The sequence below is a fragment of the Gossypium arboreum genome, chromosome 12 (genome assembly GCF_025698485.1).
Source record: "Gossypium arboreum isolate Shixiya-1 chromosome 12, ASM2569848v2, whole genome shotgun sequence".
NCBI classification, from domain to species: domain Eukaryota; kingdom Viridiplantae; phylum Streptophyta; class Magnoliopsida; order Malvales; family Malvaceae; genus Gossypium; species Gossypium arboreum.
Window position 1 is genome coordinate 10,000,001 of NC_069081.1, and position 15,414 is coordinate 10,015,414.

At 35.5% G+C, this 15,414-nt stretch overlaps 1 non-coding gene across 1 annotated transcript; it reads left to right on the top strand.

Annotated features, from left to right (window-relative positions):
• Positions 1–339: 339 nt before the first annotated feature.
• On the top strand, positions 340–446 carry LOC128286197 (small nucleolar RNA R71). Its single transcript, XR_008276742.1, has one exon. It is a non-coding gene; the product is annotated as a small nucleolar RNA R71 (small nucleolar RNA).
• The last annotated feature ends 14,968 nt before the right edge of the window (positions 447–15,414 follow it).

Below are 15,414 nucleotides of genomic sequence, written 5' to 3' on the forward strand. Positions count from 1 at the left end.
GCTAAGCATTTTGAATTATTCATCCCTCCTCCATTTGTATCGCACTGCATCACTGGATGTACCTACGTAGTACCATATAAACCATCAATTTTCTTACTTAAAAGCTCTACCTGGTTTGTTAACATAGTGACAGCGTCTACATTAAAACCACCAGTTGCTTTTGTTGGCTTTGTTCTCATAACTTACCACTGATAACTATTCAGTGACATCTCCTCTATAAATTCATAAGCCTCATCAGGTGTTTTAATATTCAGAGTCCTACCGACGGATGCATAGATCAATTGCATAGTTAAGGGGTTCAAACTGTTGTAAAAAGTTTGAAATTGTAGCCATAGAGGTAATTCATGGTAAGGGCACCTTCTCAATAAGTCCTTATACCTATCCCATGCATCATATAGGGTTTCCCAATCCATCTGTACAAAAGAAGAGATATCATTCCTTAGCTTGGCTGTCTTGGCCGGTGGAAAGTACTTCAACAAGAATTTTTTGGTCATTTGTTTCCATGTAGTAATAGATCCTTGCGGTAGGGAGTTCAACCACTGTTTAGCTTTACTTCTTAATGAGAACAAAAACAACCATAGCCAAATGGCATTATCAGAAATGCCATTTATTTTGAAAGTGTCACATAATTCAACAAAATTAGCCAAACGAGTATTTGGGTCTTCGTCCTGCAAACCATCAAACTAAATGAACTATTGAATCATTTGAATAGTGTTGGGTTTCAGTTTAAAATTATTTGAAGCAACAGTAGGTCTAACAATACTTGATTCAGCCCTAGTTAAATTGTGCTTGGAAAAATCGTACATAGTATAAGGAGCAGGATTCGGATTTACAGGATTTACAGCAACCACAGGAGGTAACTGATTATTTTGATTTTCTACCATCTCCCCAGTAATAACGTCTTCTTGCTCTTCTAGTTTACTATGTCGACTTTGCCTCACTTCTCTACGGTTTCTTAGTGCTGTACTTTCGATCTCACTGTCAAATACTAGAGGTCCTGACGGGTTTCTTCTAGTTATAAACTAAAGGAACCTACCAGAAGCAAATAAGAGAAAAGTTAGTAAATTAAAGTAAAAAACAAAAATAAAATGTAATAAAAATAAAAAATGGCTAAAGTAATAAAAATTACGTGTTTCTAATATTTTAGTCTCGGGCAATGGCTTCAAAAACTTGATGATGTCACGAACTAACTAAAATACAACAAAGGTAAGCGCACCTATAGAATGGTAGTATAGCTATAGAATATCGTATCCACGAGGACTAGAAGTACTAGTAGTTACTATCTTTTTATTATTTAGCCGAATAAATTGAAGGATTCTTTTAATCTAAAATTAAACAAAACTAATTACTAACTGACAGAGAGCGAATTGGGAAAATAATCGAAGAAAACTTATGAGAGAGACAATACCTAGGAAAGAATCCACCTAGACTTCACTTATTATTCTAAATCTAAATTAAACGAGTTGATCCATAGAAATCCATAAATTATATTAATATCTCTTTCGAGAGTAAAAATAACTGACTCTAGGTTGATTAATTAAAAATCTCTTTCTAATTAAAACCCCTATCATCGCATTAACTCGATCTATAGATTCCCTTATTAGATTTCACTCTAATCCGATAGATTTATGTCATCCTATTTCTAGGATTGCATGCAACTTCACGCAATTATGCCAGATCTACTCTTAAACAGGGACTTTTGCTCCACTAAATAAGCACATCAATCATGAATTAATATCCTGAAAACATTAAACATGAAGATAAGTAAACATAATTGAGATCAAGAACAAATATTTATCATGTAATTCAGAAAAATCAAAACAAATATTTATCATGTAATTCAGAAAAATCAAAACAAATATTTATCATGTAATTCAGAAAAATCAAATAATAAGATTTGTCACAGATTTCATCTTCCCTAGGTATTTAGGGAATTTAGTTCATACTTGGAAAGGAAAACATCAAAAAAATAGGAAAACAACAAAACATAAAGAAACCCAAAAACTTATAAGAAATTGAATGGAGATCTTTAGTCTTGAAGGAGATCCTGCTTCTGAGTTGAGTCTGTCAATGTTCTTCAAGTCTTTTCGGCGTTCTACTCTATGTGTCCCCTTTAGGTCCTCTTCTAGTGTGTATTTATAGACTTTAGAATGCTTAGAAACCCTAAAAATTAGGTTTTTCCGCGTAACAAAGAAGCAGGGTGTGAAATCGACATGGACTGGCACATGGGTATATGGCCAGCTCGTGTGGCTCACATGGGCCTATGGCCAGCCCGTGTGGAAATACCCAAACCTTGTGGATCCTGGAAACAGCTCATTTTGCCTAATTTTGGCTCGTTTTTTCGCTCCTTTTTCTCCTCTATGCTCACCTAAGTATAGAATTATGAATTTAAAAGATTAGGAGCATCAAATTCACTAATTCATAAAATAAATCATCCAAAAACGTAATCAAGAATGGGATTAAAAACATGTTACTTTTATGGCTTATCAATAATCACCATTACAATTCGATTTTAGTTAAGAGTCAAATAAAACTCATTATAGATTTTTTTTTAATGTGTAGTAAATGTTTAAGTTGCTCCACTACAATGTATAAAATGGGTATCCAAAGAATGTTCGAATATTTATTAATTATGAATCTCCTTGTATTATTAGATGTTTTGAACGAATTAGAGATTCAATTATGACATGATTTGTAGTTTGATTTGATAGTTTCCCCAACATTAAGGGGATAGAAATAATAACTAGATGAAATGATTACTTGGAATGAATTATCATTATCTAGATTCTTATAGAAAGTAATTTGAACCATAAGTTTAAAAAGACAATTCACTTTATTACAAGTTAATTGTAGATGTACTTTCTTACTTAATGAGAATAACCAAGTGTTATATAACGACTGATGTTTTAAAGTCTCAGTAAGACACCCTGTTAGAATAAATGAAAGTAATGCATGTCTAAAGCATAGTAGATTAATTGGTTCTAAAAATAAAAATTCTCCTAAAAGAAAATAATGTACCAAAATGGTCGTATAATAAAGTTGGGTGCTCTTGAAGAGACCCAAAGACATCACTAATAGTTAAAACTCCAAAAGAGATTTAAGTACCTAGATATGGAAATGATGAAAATAAAGAGATTTTGGATAATTTATGTCAATACAAAAAAATATGGAACCCTGAAATAGAAAAGTTGTTGGCAACTGTTTTGCATGCAATAGTCTTATTTAGATAATGAAATAAAGTGAGGATCTTGAAAAGTTGTTGGCAACTATTTTGCATGTAAATAACCTTTGTAGTGAAGGTCATATAACCATTAAAGAACTTCTCATCTAAATTTGAGCCGTTTGAGGAGTCTTCATAACTATAAGTTACATAGAGACTTTTTTCTCATAGTATTTGGACAGTCAGCTTGAACATGACCATACCCTTCACATTCATAACATTAAATGTCTTTCTTTATTTCTCGAGAGTTCTCATCAATGGTCACACATTTCTCTTTTTCTTAGTTGAATCTTAGACCGTCTTAATATCCTTTTCTATGTTTGAACAGCTTCTTGAAAACCTTGTGGAAGTTTTCAATTAGCAACTTTATTTGTTTATGAAGACTTTCAATCGAAATGGAGTCAAAAGCGGGTACTTCCTTTGCCACTTGTAAAGCAATATTTCTTTCAACTTTGGATTTACTTTTTTTAGATTCACCAAGGTTCATCTTAAAAGTTTCAAGTGAACCTATGAGTACATCACTCTACAATTTATCAAGGTCATTAATCTCCTCAAAATCCTTCACCTTGATTGCAAATCTCTCAGGTAGAGATCGAAGGACTTTCCTCACCAACTTCGAGTTTGAATATTCATTACCAACAGTAAAATCTTGATTTAACAAGTCACAGAACCTTGCATAAAAGTAACCTTAGTTTCATTATCCAACGTCCTTAGATTCTTGAACTTGATGCTCAAGATTTGTAGTTTCAGTTACTTCTTCGTGTTGGTTCATTCATAAGATGTCTCTAGAATTAACTAAGCTTCACGGTTAGTAGTAGTATATTTATAAATCCTTTTAAACTCCTGAGAATCAACACCTCAGAAGATTGCATTAAGAGCCTTTGAGTTTGCATTTCCAAGCTTCCTTTCTTCGGTGGTCCAAGTGGTTTCAACTTTGGAAGTTCTAACCTTGGTAAAATCAATAGTACAAGGCTCCTAGCCATTGAGAATTGATCTCCATGCTTCCTCATCAACAAAATTTATGAAAGTTTTCATTGTATCTTTCTAATAAGCATAACTTGCTTCATCCAACATAGGGGGTCGAAATAATGAAACTTCTTCCATCTCAAGCAAGTATCAGCATTAGGAGCATCACTAGCTATATTAAATAGGAGGCTCTGATACCAATTGCTACCACCTAAAGCCGTTAATTGCTTAAACTGTTGAAGTTAAACAGAAGTGTCTAATTGTAGTGGCCATTACTGCTTGACACTGCAAAATTTATGTAAACAAAAGAATAAAGAACACACATGTTTGTTTATGAAATTTGGTTTTCCCACATCTGCGTGTTATAAATCGAGTTTGGAAAACGTAGCAGAAAATAAATTTAGGGAAATATTAAAGTTTTAAAAAAAATTCCAAAATAAGAACTTGGTTGTAATATCTAAAGTAATAAACACTTAATCAAAATTGTACATTTTTCGATTCGTCCAGAATAAACGCTTCGACCGAGTTATAACAGCCCGATTTAGAACCTAGTCAGAATGGTGGTTTTGGGACCAAAATTTTGAGTCAAAAAAATATTTTAATATTATTTTTCCGTGTTTGCAATATGTGGTTAATAACGTGTGAAAGTTTCGCATGAAAATTTGATCGTTTGTGTGTTGAATTTGATAAAATGGCCTAATCGCAAAAAATGCAAAAGTGGCCTTCTATTTGTTAAAGTACTTAATTGATGTGTTTTATTAAGTGTGAGGTCCTTATTAAGGAAATGGACCATTAACATGGTTAATGGACTTTTATGGACAAACATTATAAGCTTTTATATTATTTCATTAAAGGTAAATAAGTAATTTTTCAATTATGTTAATTAAATTATAACAAAACATGAAATTTTGTTCATTTCTTTCCTTGTTAGCCGAATATTGAAGTAGAAAAGAAGATATTTGATAAACCGTAAATTTTACATATTTTTACCCCATGTTTAATGCATTTTATGGATGATTTCTCATTAGAATTGGTGAATTCGATACTCTTAATGCTTTAATTTCATTTTTTATACTTAGGAGAGCATAGGAGAGCGAAAGGAACGAGAAACGGGCCAAAACAGAGAAAATGGGCCAAAACACGAACTTAACACGGCCTGGACTTCTTCACACAGGCAGACCACACGGCCGTGTCAATCTGGCAGAATCGAAGGATGACTCACACGAGTATAGCACACGCCCGTGCCATTCTAACAGGCTCGAACACGGCCAGAAGTAATCGCACACAGGCATGTCACATGGGCGTGTCCTTGCCGAGCCCAATTTAAGTCCAATTCAGAAAAGGCTACTTTTGAGGGCTCATAGGCATTCCAAAGCTTATAACTACACCCTAGAAGAGGAGAAAAGGGGACACACAGGAGAGGGAGTAAGGAATTACTCCAAGGAAGCCGATTGATTCATCTCAGAAGCCGGATTCATCATCAAGACTGAAGATCTCTTCTCAATTCCCCTTCAGGAGTTTTGGGTTTTCTTTATGTTTTGTATTCTTTATTTTTCTGAGATGTTTTCTTATTTAGTTATGAACTAAATCCCCTAAATACCTAAGGGGAATGAAACCTAAGACGAATCTTGTTATTATTTTCTGAATGGTATGATAAATATTTAACTTGTTCTTAATTATGTGTTTTTAATTCCTGTTTTGATATCCCAGTATACTGATTCAAGATAAGCTCTTATTCAGAGGAGGAATAGACCCTGTCTAAGGGTACATTTATCATAATTAAGCGGAGTTGATTACGTACCTAGACATAGGATGACAAGATTTTGTCGGATTAGGGTGAAACCTAATAAGGGGATCCATAGATCAAGTTAATGCAACCCTAGAGTGTTAACTAGTGAAAAGTCTCGGTTATTCAATCTAGGGATTAGACATTATTAGTCTTGAATAGGGATAATAACATAACTTATGGATCTCTACGGAACAAGTTGAATGAATAAATCGTCCGATTCGGAGCCAGAATAACAAGTAAAGTCTAGGTGGATTTTTCCTTAGGTATTGTCTTCATTCAATCGATTTTCCCAAAAGCAATTCTCCAATTCTATTCTCTGTGAGTTCTTAGTTTAGATAATTAGTTAGTTAAAAACAAAACCCCATTATTCTTGGGGTAGATAATAAAAAGACAGTCATTACTAGTATTTTTAGTTCCTTTGGGTTCAACAATATGGTCTTGCTAAAACTATACTACTGTTTGATAGGTACACTTGCCTACATCGCGATAATAGTTAGTTCAAGAACGAGTAATTATAAATTTTTAAAACCTATCACGAAACCACGAGATCAAGTTTTTGGCGCCGTTGCCGGGGAACTAAGATATTAGGAACACTCAATTTTTATTACTTTAGCCATTTATTTTTCTTGCAATTTAATTTAATTTTATTATTATTATTATTTATTAACCTACTCTTTCTTTCTCTTGGCAGGTCTTTATAGTTTATAACTAGAAGAAACTCGTCAGGACCATTACTTTTTGACGAAGAAATCGATCGTACAGTTCGTAGAGACCAAAAAGAAATAAGGCACAGCTTAAGATACACGGAGACGAGCAAGAAGACGATACTTAACCCCTAACCGAAGAGATGGCTAAAAACCAAGGCAATCAGCTACCTCCTGCAATTACGGTTAATCAAAATCCTGCTCTACGTACTATGTATGATTATGCTAAACCTTCTTTAACAAGAACTGAATCAAGCATAGTTAGACCTACTGTAGCTGCAAATACTTTTGAATTAAAACCTAACACTATTCAAATGATACAACAATTTGTTCAGTTTGATGGTTTGCAAAATGAGGATCCCAACGCTCATTTAGCCAACTTCTTAGAACTATGCGATACATTTAAAATTAATGGCGTTTCTGATGATGCCATTCATCTTCGGTTGTTTCCCTTTTCATTGAGGAACAAAGCTAAATAGTGGTTGAACTCGTTACCACAAGGATCAATTACTACTTGGGAACAAATGACCGAAAAATTTTTACTAAAATATTTTCTGTCGGCTAAAACAGCTAAATTACGTAATGATCTCTTCTTTTGTGTAGATGGATTTAGAAACACTCTACGATGCATGGAAGAAATACAAGGACCTTTTGAGAAGGTGCCCTCACCATGGGTTACCGCTTTGGCTCCAAGTACAAACATTTCACAATGGTCTAAATCCTTTGACTCGGCAAATGGTTGACGCAGATGCCGGCGGAACCATCAACAATAAAACACCGAAAGATGCCTATGAGTTTATAGAGGAGATGTCACTGAATAACTGTCAGTGGCAAGTCATAAGGACAAAGCCAACGAAAACAGCTGGCGATTATAATGTCGATTCGGTCACCATGCTCTCTAATCAGGTAGAACTCTTAAATAAAAAGATTGATGGTTTTCTTAATTATTCACAGGTTCACCCATTAATGCAGTGCGAAGCAAGTAGCGGTGGAATAAACCATTCGGAATACCAACCTTATGGCCACAACATGGATAACGAGCAATTAAATTACTTGGGTAATAATCCTCGACCTCAAAACAATCCATATAGTAACACTTATAATGCAGGTTGGAGGAACCACCCCAATTTTTTGTAGGGCAGCCAAGGAAATCAAAGACCACAACATCCTCCGAGCTACCAACAACCACCCTACCAACAGGAAAAGAAGCCAAACCTTGAAGAGATGCTCTCAAAGTTTATATCAGTGTCAGAAACCTATTTTTAGAACACCGAGACAGCACTTAAGAATCAACAAGCATCGATCCAAGGGCTCGAAACTCGGATAAGTCAGCTATCCAAACTGATCTCGAAAAGACCACTAGGAAATTTACTTAGTAACACCAAATTAGGAGAGCATGTCAAAGCAGTTACACTAAGGAGTGGGAAAGTGTTAGCGAAATCTGAAAAGAAGTTAGCACAAGAAGTCGTGGAAAACAAAAGGAAAGAAGAAAAACCCGAAAATAGTGACAAACCAGTGCCAGAGGAATATAAACCACCAGTTCCATATCCAGCAAAATTAAAAAAAGATCACATTGATGCACAATTCGGTAAGTTTCTTGAACTTTTTAAGCAATTACATATCAACTTACCTTTTGTTGAAGCCATCTCGCAGATGCCTACCTACGCAAAATTTTTGAAGGAGTTTCTAACAAATAAAAGGAAGTTTGAGGACTTATCTACAGCAGAACTCAACGAGGAGTGCTCAGCCATACTCCAAAATAAGCTGCCAACCAAACTGAAAGATCCAGGAAGTTTTACTATCCCTTGCTTAATTGGTAATCTGAATGTTGAAAAAGCACTAGCTGATTTAGGCGCTAGCATTAATTTGATGCCATATAAAATGTTCAAACAACTTGTTCTTGGGGAACCTAAACCTACTAGGATAAGTATTCAATTAGCCGATAGATCTGTTAAATATCCTAAGGGTATTATAGAAGACGTACTCGTAAAAGTAGATAAATTTATATTCCCTGTTGATTTTATTGTGCTTGACATGGATGAAGATGTGGAAGTACCCTTAATTTTAGGGCGTCCATTCCTAGCCACTGCTAAAGCTGTGATCGATGTGGGTGACGGTAAATTGGTACTTAGAGTAGGTGACGAGGAGATTATCTTTAAAATTTACGATGCTATGAGATTCTCTAGGGAACAGGATGATTCATATTATTTCATTGACTCTATTGATCATATTACTCAAGACTCTTTTCAGGAAATTGTACAAGAGGAGACGACGGAACCATATCCAACTCAAGACGAGGAGGCAGGGGAGGAACCTAATGACCATTCGTCAAGACAAGTAGAATATGGGGGTATTAAGATAAACGATGAACTTAATCAAAAACCCTCTATTGAGGAGCCTCCCAAATTAGAACTTAAACAATTACCAAACCACTTAGAATACGCATTCCTTGGAAATAATTCTATATTACCAGTTATTATTGCTTCTAATTTGCAACCCAAGGAGAAAGAGGAATTAATCCAAGTATTAAAAGAACATAAAAAGGCATAGCTTGGAAAATTTCTGACATTAAAGGAATCAGCCCTTCTTTTTGCACCCACAAAACTTTGATAAAAGATGAATACAAACTGTTTGTGCAAGCTCAAAGACATCTGAACCCCAACATGAAGGAAGTTGTAAAAGCCGAGGTAATTAAACTTCTAGATGTTAGAATTATTTATCCTATTTCTGACAGTTCTTGGGTAAGTCCAGTGCAGGTTGTCCCCAAGAAAGGTGGCATGATGGTTGTGACCAACGAGAAGAATCAATTAATCCCAACAAAAACATTCATAGGGTGGAGAGTTTGCATAGACTTCAGGAAACTGAATGATACCACAAGAAAAGATCACTTCCCCTTGCCATTCATTGACCAAATGTTGGAAAGATTATCCAGACACATGTATTACTGCTTTCTAGATGGACTCTCTGGTTACTTTCAAATCCCAGTAGCTCCTGAAGATCAAGAAAAGATGACATTCACATGCCCATATGGTACGTTCGCTTATCGTAGAATGCCTTTTGGATTATGTAATGCTCCTTCCACTTTTCAGCACTGTATGATGGCCATATTCGATGAACTCGTGGAAGATATCATGGAAGTCTTCATGGATGACTTTTCGGTATTCGGTAACTCTTTTCATCTCTACCTTAAAAATTTAAAATGAGTTTTAATAAGATGTGAGGAAACAAACCTTGTGCTTAACTGGGAGAAATGTCACTTCATGGTTCAAGAATGTATTGTATTAGGGCATAAAATTTCTAGTAAAGGGATTGAGGTGGATAAATCTAAAATAGAAACAATCGGAAAATTACCTCCCCCTAGTTCGGTTAAGGCTATTAGGAGTTTTTTAGAACATGCTGGTTTTTATAGAAGATTTATTAAGGATTTTTCTAAAATAGCTAAGCCTTTGACTAAATTGCTAGAAAAAGATATACCTTTTGACTTCGATCAGGAATGTTTAGAAGCATTTAATACTTTAAAGGATAAATTAATTAATGCTCCAATCATAATTACACCTAATTGGAACTTGCCATTTGGACTAATGTGTGATGCGAGTGACTTTACAGTAGGTGCAGTATTGGGACAGCGAAGAGACAAGCATTTTCAACCTATCTATTACCCCAGCAAAATCTTAACGACAGCACAAGAAAACTATACTACTACGGAAAAAGAGTTGCTAGCTATGGTTTTTGCATTTGATAAATTTCGATCATATCTCATATTGTCTAAAGTTGTTGTTTACACTGACCATTCCGCCCTTCGCTACCTTTTAACTAAAATCGATGCAAAACCTCGACTCATTCAATGGATTCTCCTATTGCAGGAATTCGACTTGGAGATTTAGGATAAGAAATGAGCTGAAAATCTCGCGGCTGATCATCTGCCCAGGCTCGAGAAATCCAATACCAAAGAACTAAATGACGTTGAAATAAATGATTCGTTCCCTGAAGAACAATTTTTCGCTATATCTAACTCTGAGGTACCTTGGTTTGCAGACATCACGAATTTTTTAACTACTAACATTATCCCAAAAGGGTTAACACATCAGCAAAAAAAGTGATTCTTTAATGATGTGAAAAACTACTTTTGGGACAATCCATTTCTGTTTCGCAGATGTGCAGATCAAGTCATCAGAAGATCCATTACAGGATCAGAAATATAAAAAAAATTGGAACATTGCCACTCAGGGCCAACCGGAGGACACTATAGTGGAACTAAGACCGCACACAAAATACTTGAATCAGGTTTTTATTGGCCTTCATTATTCAAAGACGCTATCAAGTATGTTACTTCATGTGAAAAATGCCAACGGACAGGTAACATATCTAAACATGATGAAATACCTCAAAACTATATGCTTTCATATGAGATATTTGACGTTTGGGGTATCGATTTCATGGGCCCATTCCCTAGTTCATTTGGGAATAAATACATCTTAGTAGCAGTTAACTACATGTCCAAATGGGTAGAAGCCCAAGCTTTACCTACTAATGATGCTAGAGTGGTAGTACGTTTCCTTAAAAAACTCTTCTCGAGATTCGGAACACCTAGAGCAATTATCAGTGACAGGGGCACTCATTTTTGTAATACCCAATTTGAAAAAACCCTTAAGAAATACGGAGTTCATCATAGAACAGCCACCCCATACCATCCTCAAACTAATGGACAAGTTGAAGTAGCAAACCGAGAACTTAAACGGATCCTTGAAAAAATAGTAGAATCAAACAGAAAAGACTGGGCAACAAAAGTAGACAATGCCTTATGGGCTTACAAAACTGGTTTTAAGACTCCCATAAGGACATCACCTTACAGACTTGTTTATGGAAAAAGTTGTCATCTACCATTCGAACTAGAGCATAAAGCTTTTTGGGCTATTAAATTTTTAAACCTTGATCCCGAACTTGCAGGAAAAAACAGGTTGATGCAGCTGAACGAGCTTGATAAATGGTGAGCCAATGCATACGAAAATTCACGCCTATACAAGGAAGCAACAAAGCGGCGCCATGACATTCGTTTAAAGCAATGAAAACAATTTGAAGTTGGAGATCTCGTCTTACTATACAACTCAAGACTCAAATTGTTTCCCGGGAAACTAAAATCACGATAGTCAGGACCCTTCGTAATTCAATCTATTCTTCCATATGGCACAATAGAGGTAAGTCACCCATCATACTATACTTTCAAAGTAAATGGACATCGTCTCAAACATTATAATGGTGAGAATTTTAAAGTCAATAGAGAGGAGCTACGACTCCACAAACCGCCCAGAATAAACCAACAAGGTAACAGTCGAGCTTAGAATATAAACAAGCACTTCTCAAGAGGCAACCCGAATACTAACGGTTTTAGATTATTTACATTTCAAGTTTTAAACATTTAGGTCACTAGCAGAGTACTTAAAGCACAGGTTCCCAACTCTACACGGCCTAGCACACGGTTGTACTTAAGGTCGTGTGACTAACACGGATAGAAACACAACCATGCAATATGGCCATACAGAAACAGGGTAGAAGATTTCCTCAAACACGGGCTGCGATAAAACGACACGGTCGTGCAACATGGACGTGGTCGAATCTGCCAAATAAACACGGGCGTACGACAAGCCCGTGTCTAGCACCCGTGGACAACACTGTCAGAATGACAAGAGCATGCGCAAACCTACACGACCGTGGGAGAAGCAAACCATGCCAGGCACGACCGTATGACACTATCTTGTAGCCACACGGCCTATACACATGGGCATGCGAGAAGGTCGTGTGACGACATCACAATTCGCGACGAATACGGATGGGACACGAACCACACAGGCGTGTGCATCGGCCGTCCCCCTTGAAAAATTAGAATAATTATCTTATTTTATTTTATTTTTCTTTCATTAAGTTTGTAAGACTCATTTTTTTTAAGATTCATTTGTTTTCCTTTTTTTTAAAAAACGGCTTACCTTCAGAGTCAAGCTTGCCATCCAGAATTATCTCCAATACTCGATCTAGTCAATCTAAGAATATCATCCATTCTTAATACAGGAAGTTTCACTTCTCTCCCTATCTTATTTTTATACTCTAATATCTATCTTTGTACATTGAGGGCAATGTACATCTTAAGTGTGGGGGGGTATTTATTTCATTATCAGAAAAATCCCTGAATAATTACCTTGTTCTCTTAAAAAGCTCTCATATCATATTTAGGATAAATTTTAATTGATTTATGATTTTGATTGATATATCTTGAATTTAAACATAGGGATTTATGCATTGATTATTTAAACTTTAAGACATTAGAGAATCAAGCATGGTAATTTGATTTTTAAGAATTTAAAATTATAGGTTGTTTCCCCAAGTCTAGGTATTACTTTGAATTGGAATTCATGAGTCTAAACATCAAAAAGCCATGATTTTTGTGAGATTTTTTAGCCTTTTGAGCATCTATTAATCCTGTCATGCTCACTTTTATTATTGCTTTGAGTGCGTCAGTATTGAACTGTTATTCTAGAACTTGCTTGATTATGCATGTCGAGACCACACCATTTGATGTGATATATCAAAATGATTAAGGCACTTAGGATTAACCCACTCATGCCATGAAAAGCCTACCTCCACGATTAACCACTAGTAAACCCCCTTGAGCCTAACAAGCCATTTCTTGTATTACACTTAATATTGACCCTTAACCCATTATTGTTGAAATCCCCTAAATTAATTTGATCCATATTTTTGTCGAGATTTGAGTTGAAGGAATGTCTTAGCTATGTCTTGTTTGTAATAAGTTAGCCTATATATTTAACTTGTTCTTAAAAAAATTAAAAAAAAAACTATGTATACATATCTGTAATTTCATATTCTAAGAGAAGCTCTGTTGTACGCAAATGAAGACTAACTCTTTTTCTAGTTAGGTAATTTTTCAATTCAATCTCAATTCTAACCCTTTCTTTCAACTTGTGACCACACCCCCTAACCAAGCCGTACTACAACCCTCTAAAGACCTTTTGATTGATATATCATCTTAAATTATAGTGGTGGAGATTTGATTTTCATGCAAGCCTATGGTAATGACTTTTCATTTTTGACTATTGAGTGCTTCATTTATTGTCCTTAAACACCTCGAGTGATTTGAGTGAATCTTAGTGAGGATGTGAAACTCTGTGATATTCTGAATCAAAGGTAATTACTTAGATGCGGAGAGACACCTATGTTTGCATGATTAAATACTCAACTTGGAATGTTTGAAACTTTTATGTTCTTTTAGTTGAATTCTCAATGTATGATTACCTATGGATTATTTTGAGATATTATTGATAAGAATTATAAGTTGAGGAGAATTTATTTTGATTATGAGTTGAGGATTTTGCTTGAGGACAAGCAAATGCTTAAATATGGGGGTATTTGATAAACCATAAATTATACATATTTTTACCCCATGTTTAATGCATTTTATGGATGATTTCTCATTAGAATTGGTGAATTCGATGCTCCTAATACTTTAATTTCATGTTTTATACTTAGGAGAGCATAGGAGAGCGAAAGGAACGAGAAACGGGCCAAAAATAGAGAAAATGGGCCAAAACACGAACTTAACACGACCTGGGCTTCCTCATACGGGTAGACTACACGGCCGTGTCAATCTGGCAGAATCGAAGCACGACTCACACGGGTATAGCGCACGACTCACACGCCCGTGCCATTCTAACAAGCTCGAACACGGCCTGAAGTAATCGTACACGGGCGTATCCCTGCCGAGCCCAAGTTAAGTCCAATTCAGAAAAGGCCACTTTTGAGGGCTCATAGGCATTCCAAAGCCTATAAATACACCCTAAAAAAGGAGAAAATGGGACACACAGGAGAGGGAGCAAGGAATTACTCCAAGGAGGCCGATTGATTCATCTCAGAAGCCGGATTCATCATCAAGACTGAAGATCTCCCCTCAATTCCCCTTCAGGAGTTTTGGGTTTTCTTTATGTTTTGTATTCTTTATTTTTCTGAGATGTTTTCTTATTTAGTTATGAACTAAATCCCCTAAATACCTAAGGGGAATGAAACCTAAGATGAATCTTGTTATTATTTTCTGAATCGTATGATAAATATTTAACTTGTTCTTAATTATGTGTTTTGAATTCTTGTTTTGATATCCCAATATACTGATTCAAGATAAGCTCTTATTCAGAGGAGGAATAGACCCTATCTAAGAGTACATTTATCATAATTAAGCGGAGTTGATTGCGCGCCTAGACATAGAGTGACAAGATTTTGCTGGATTAGGGTGAAACCTAATAATGGGATCTATAGATCGAGTTAATGTAACCCTAGAGTGTTAATTAGAGAAAAGTCTCAATTATTCAATCTAGGGATTAGACGTTATTAGTCTTGAATAGGGATAATAACATAACTTAGGGATATCTACGGAACAAGTTGAATGAATAAATCGTCCGATTCGGAGCCAGAATAACAAGTAAAGTCTAGGTGGATTTTTCCTTAGGTATTGTCTTCATTCAATCGATTTTCCCAAAAGTAATTCCCCAATTCTATTCTCTGTGAGTTCTTAGTTTAGATAATGAGTTAGTTAAAAACAAAACCCCACTATTCTTAGGCTAGATAATAAAAAGATAGTCATTACTAGTACTTTTAGTTCCTTTGGGTTCGATAATCCGGTCTTGCTAAAACTATACTACTGTTCGATAGGTACACTTGCCTACATCGCGATA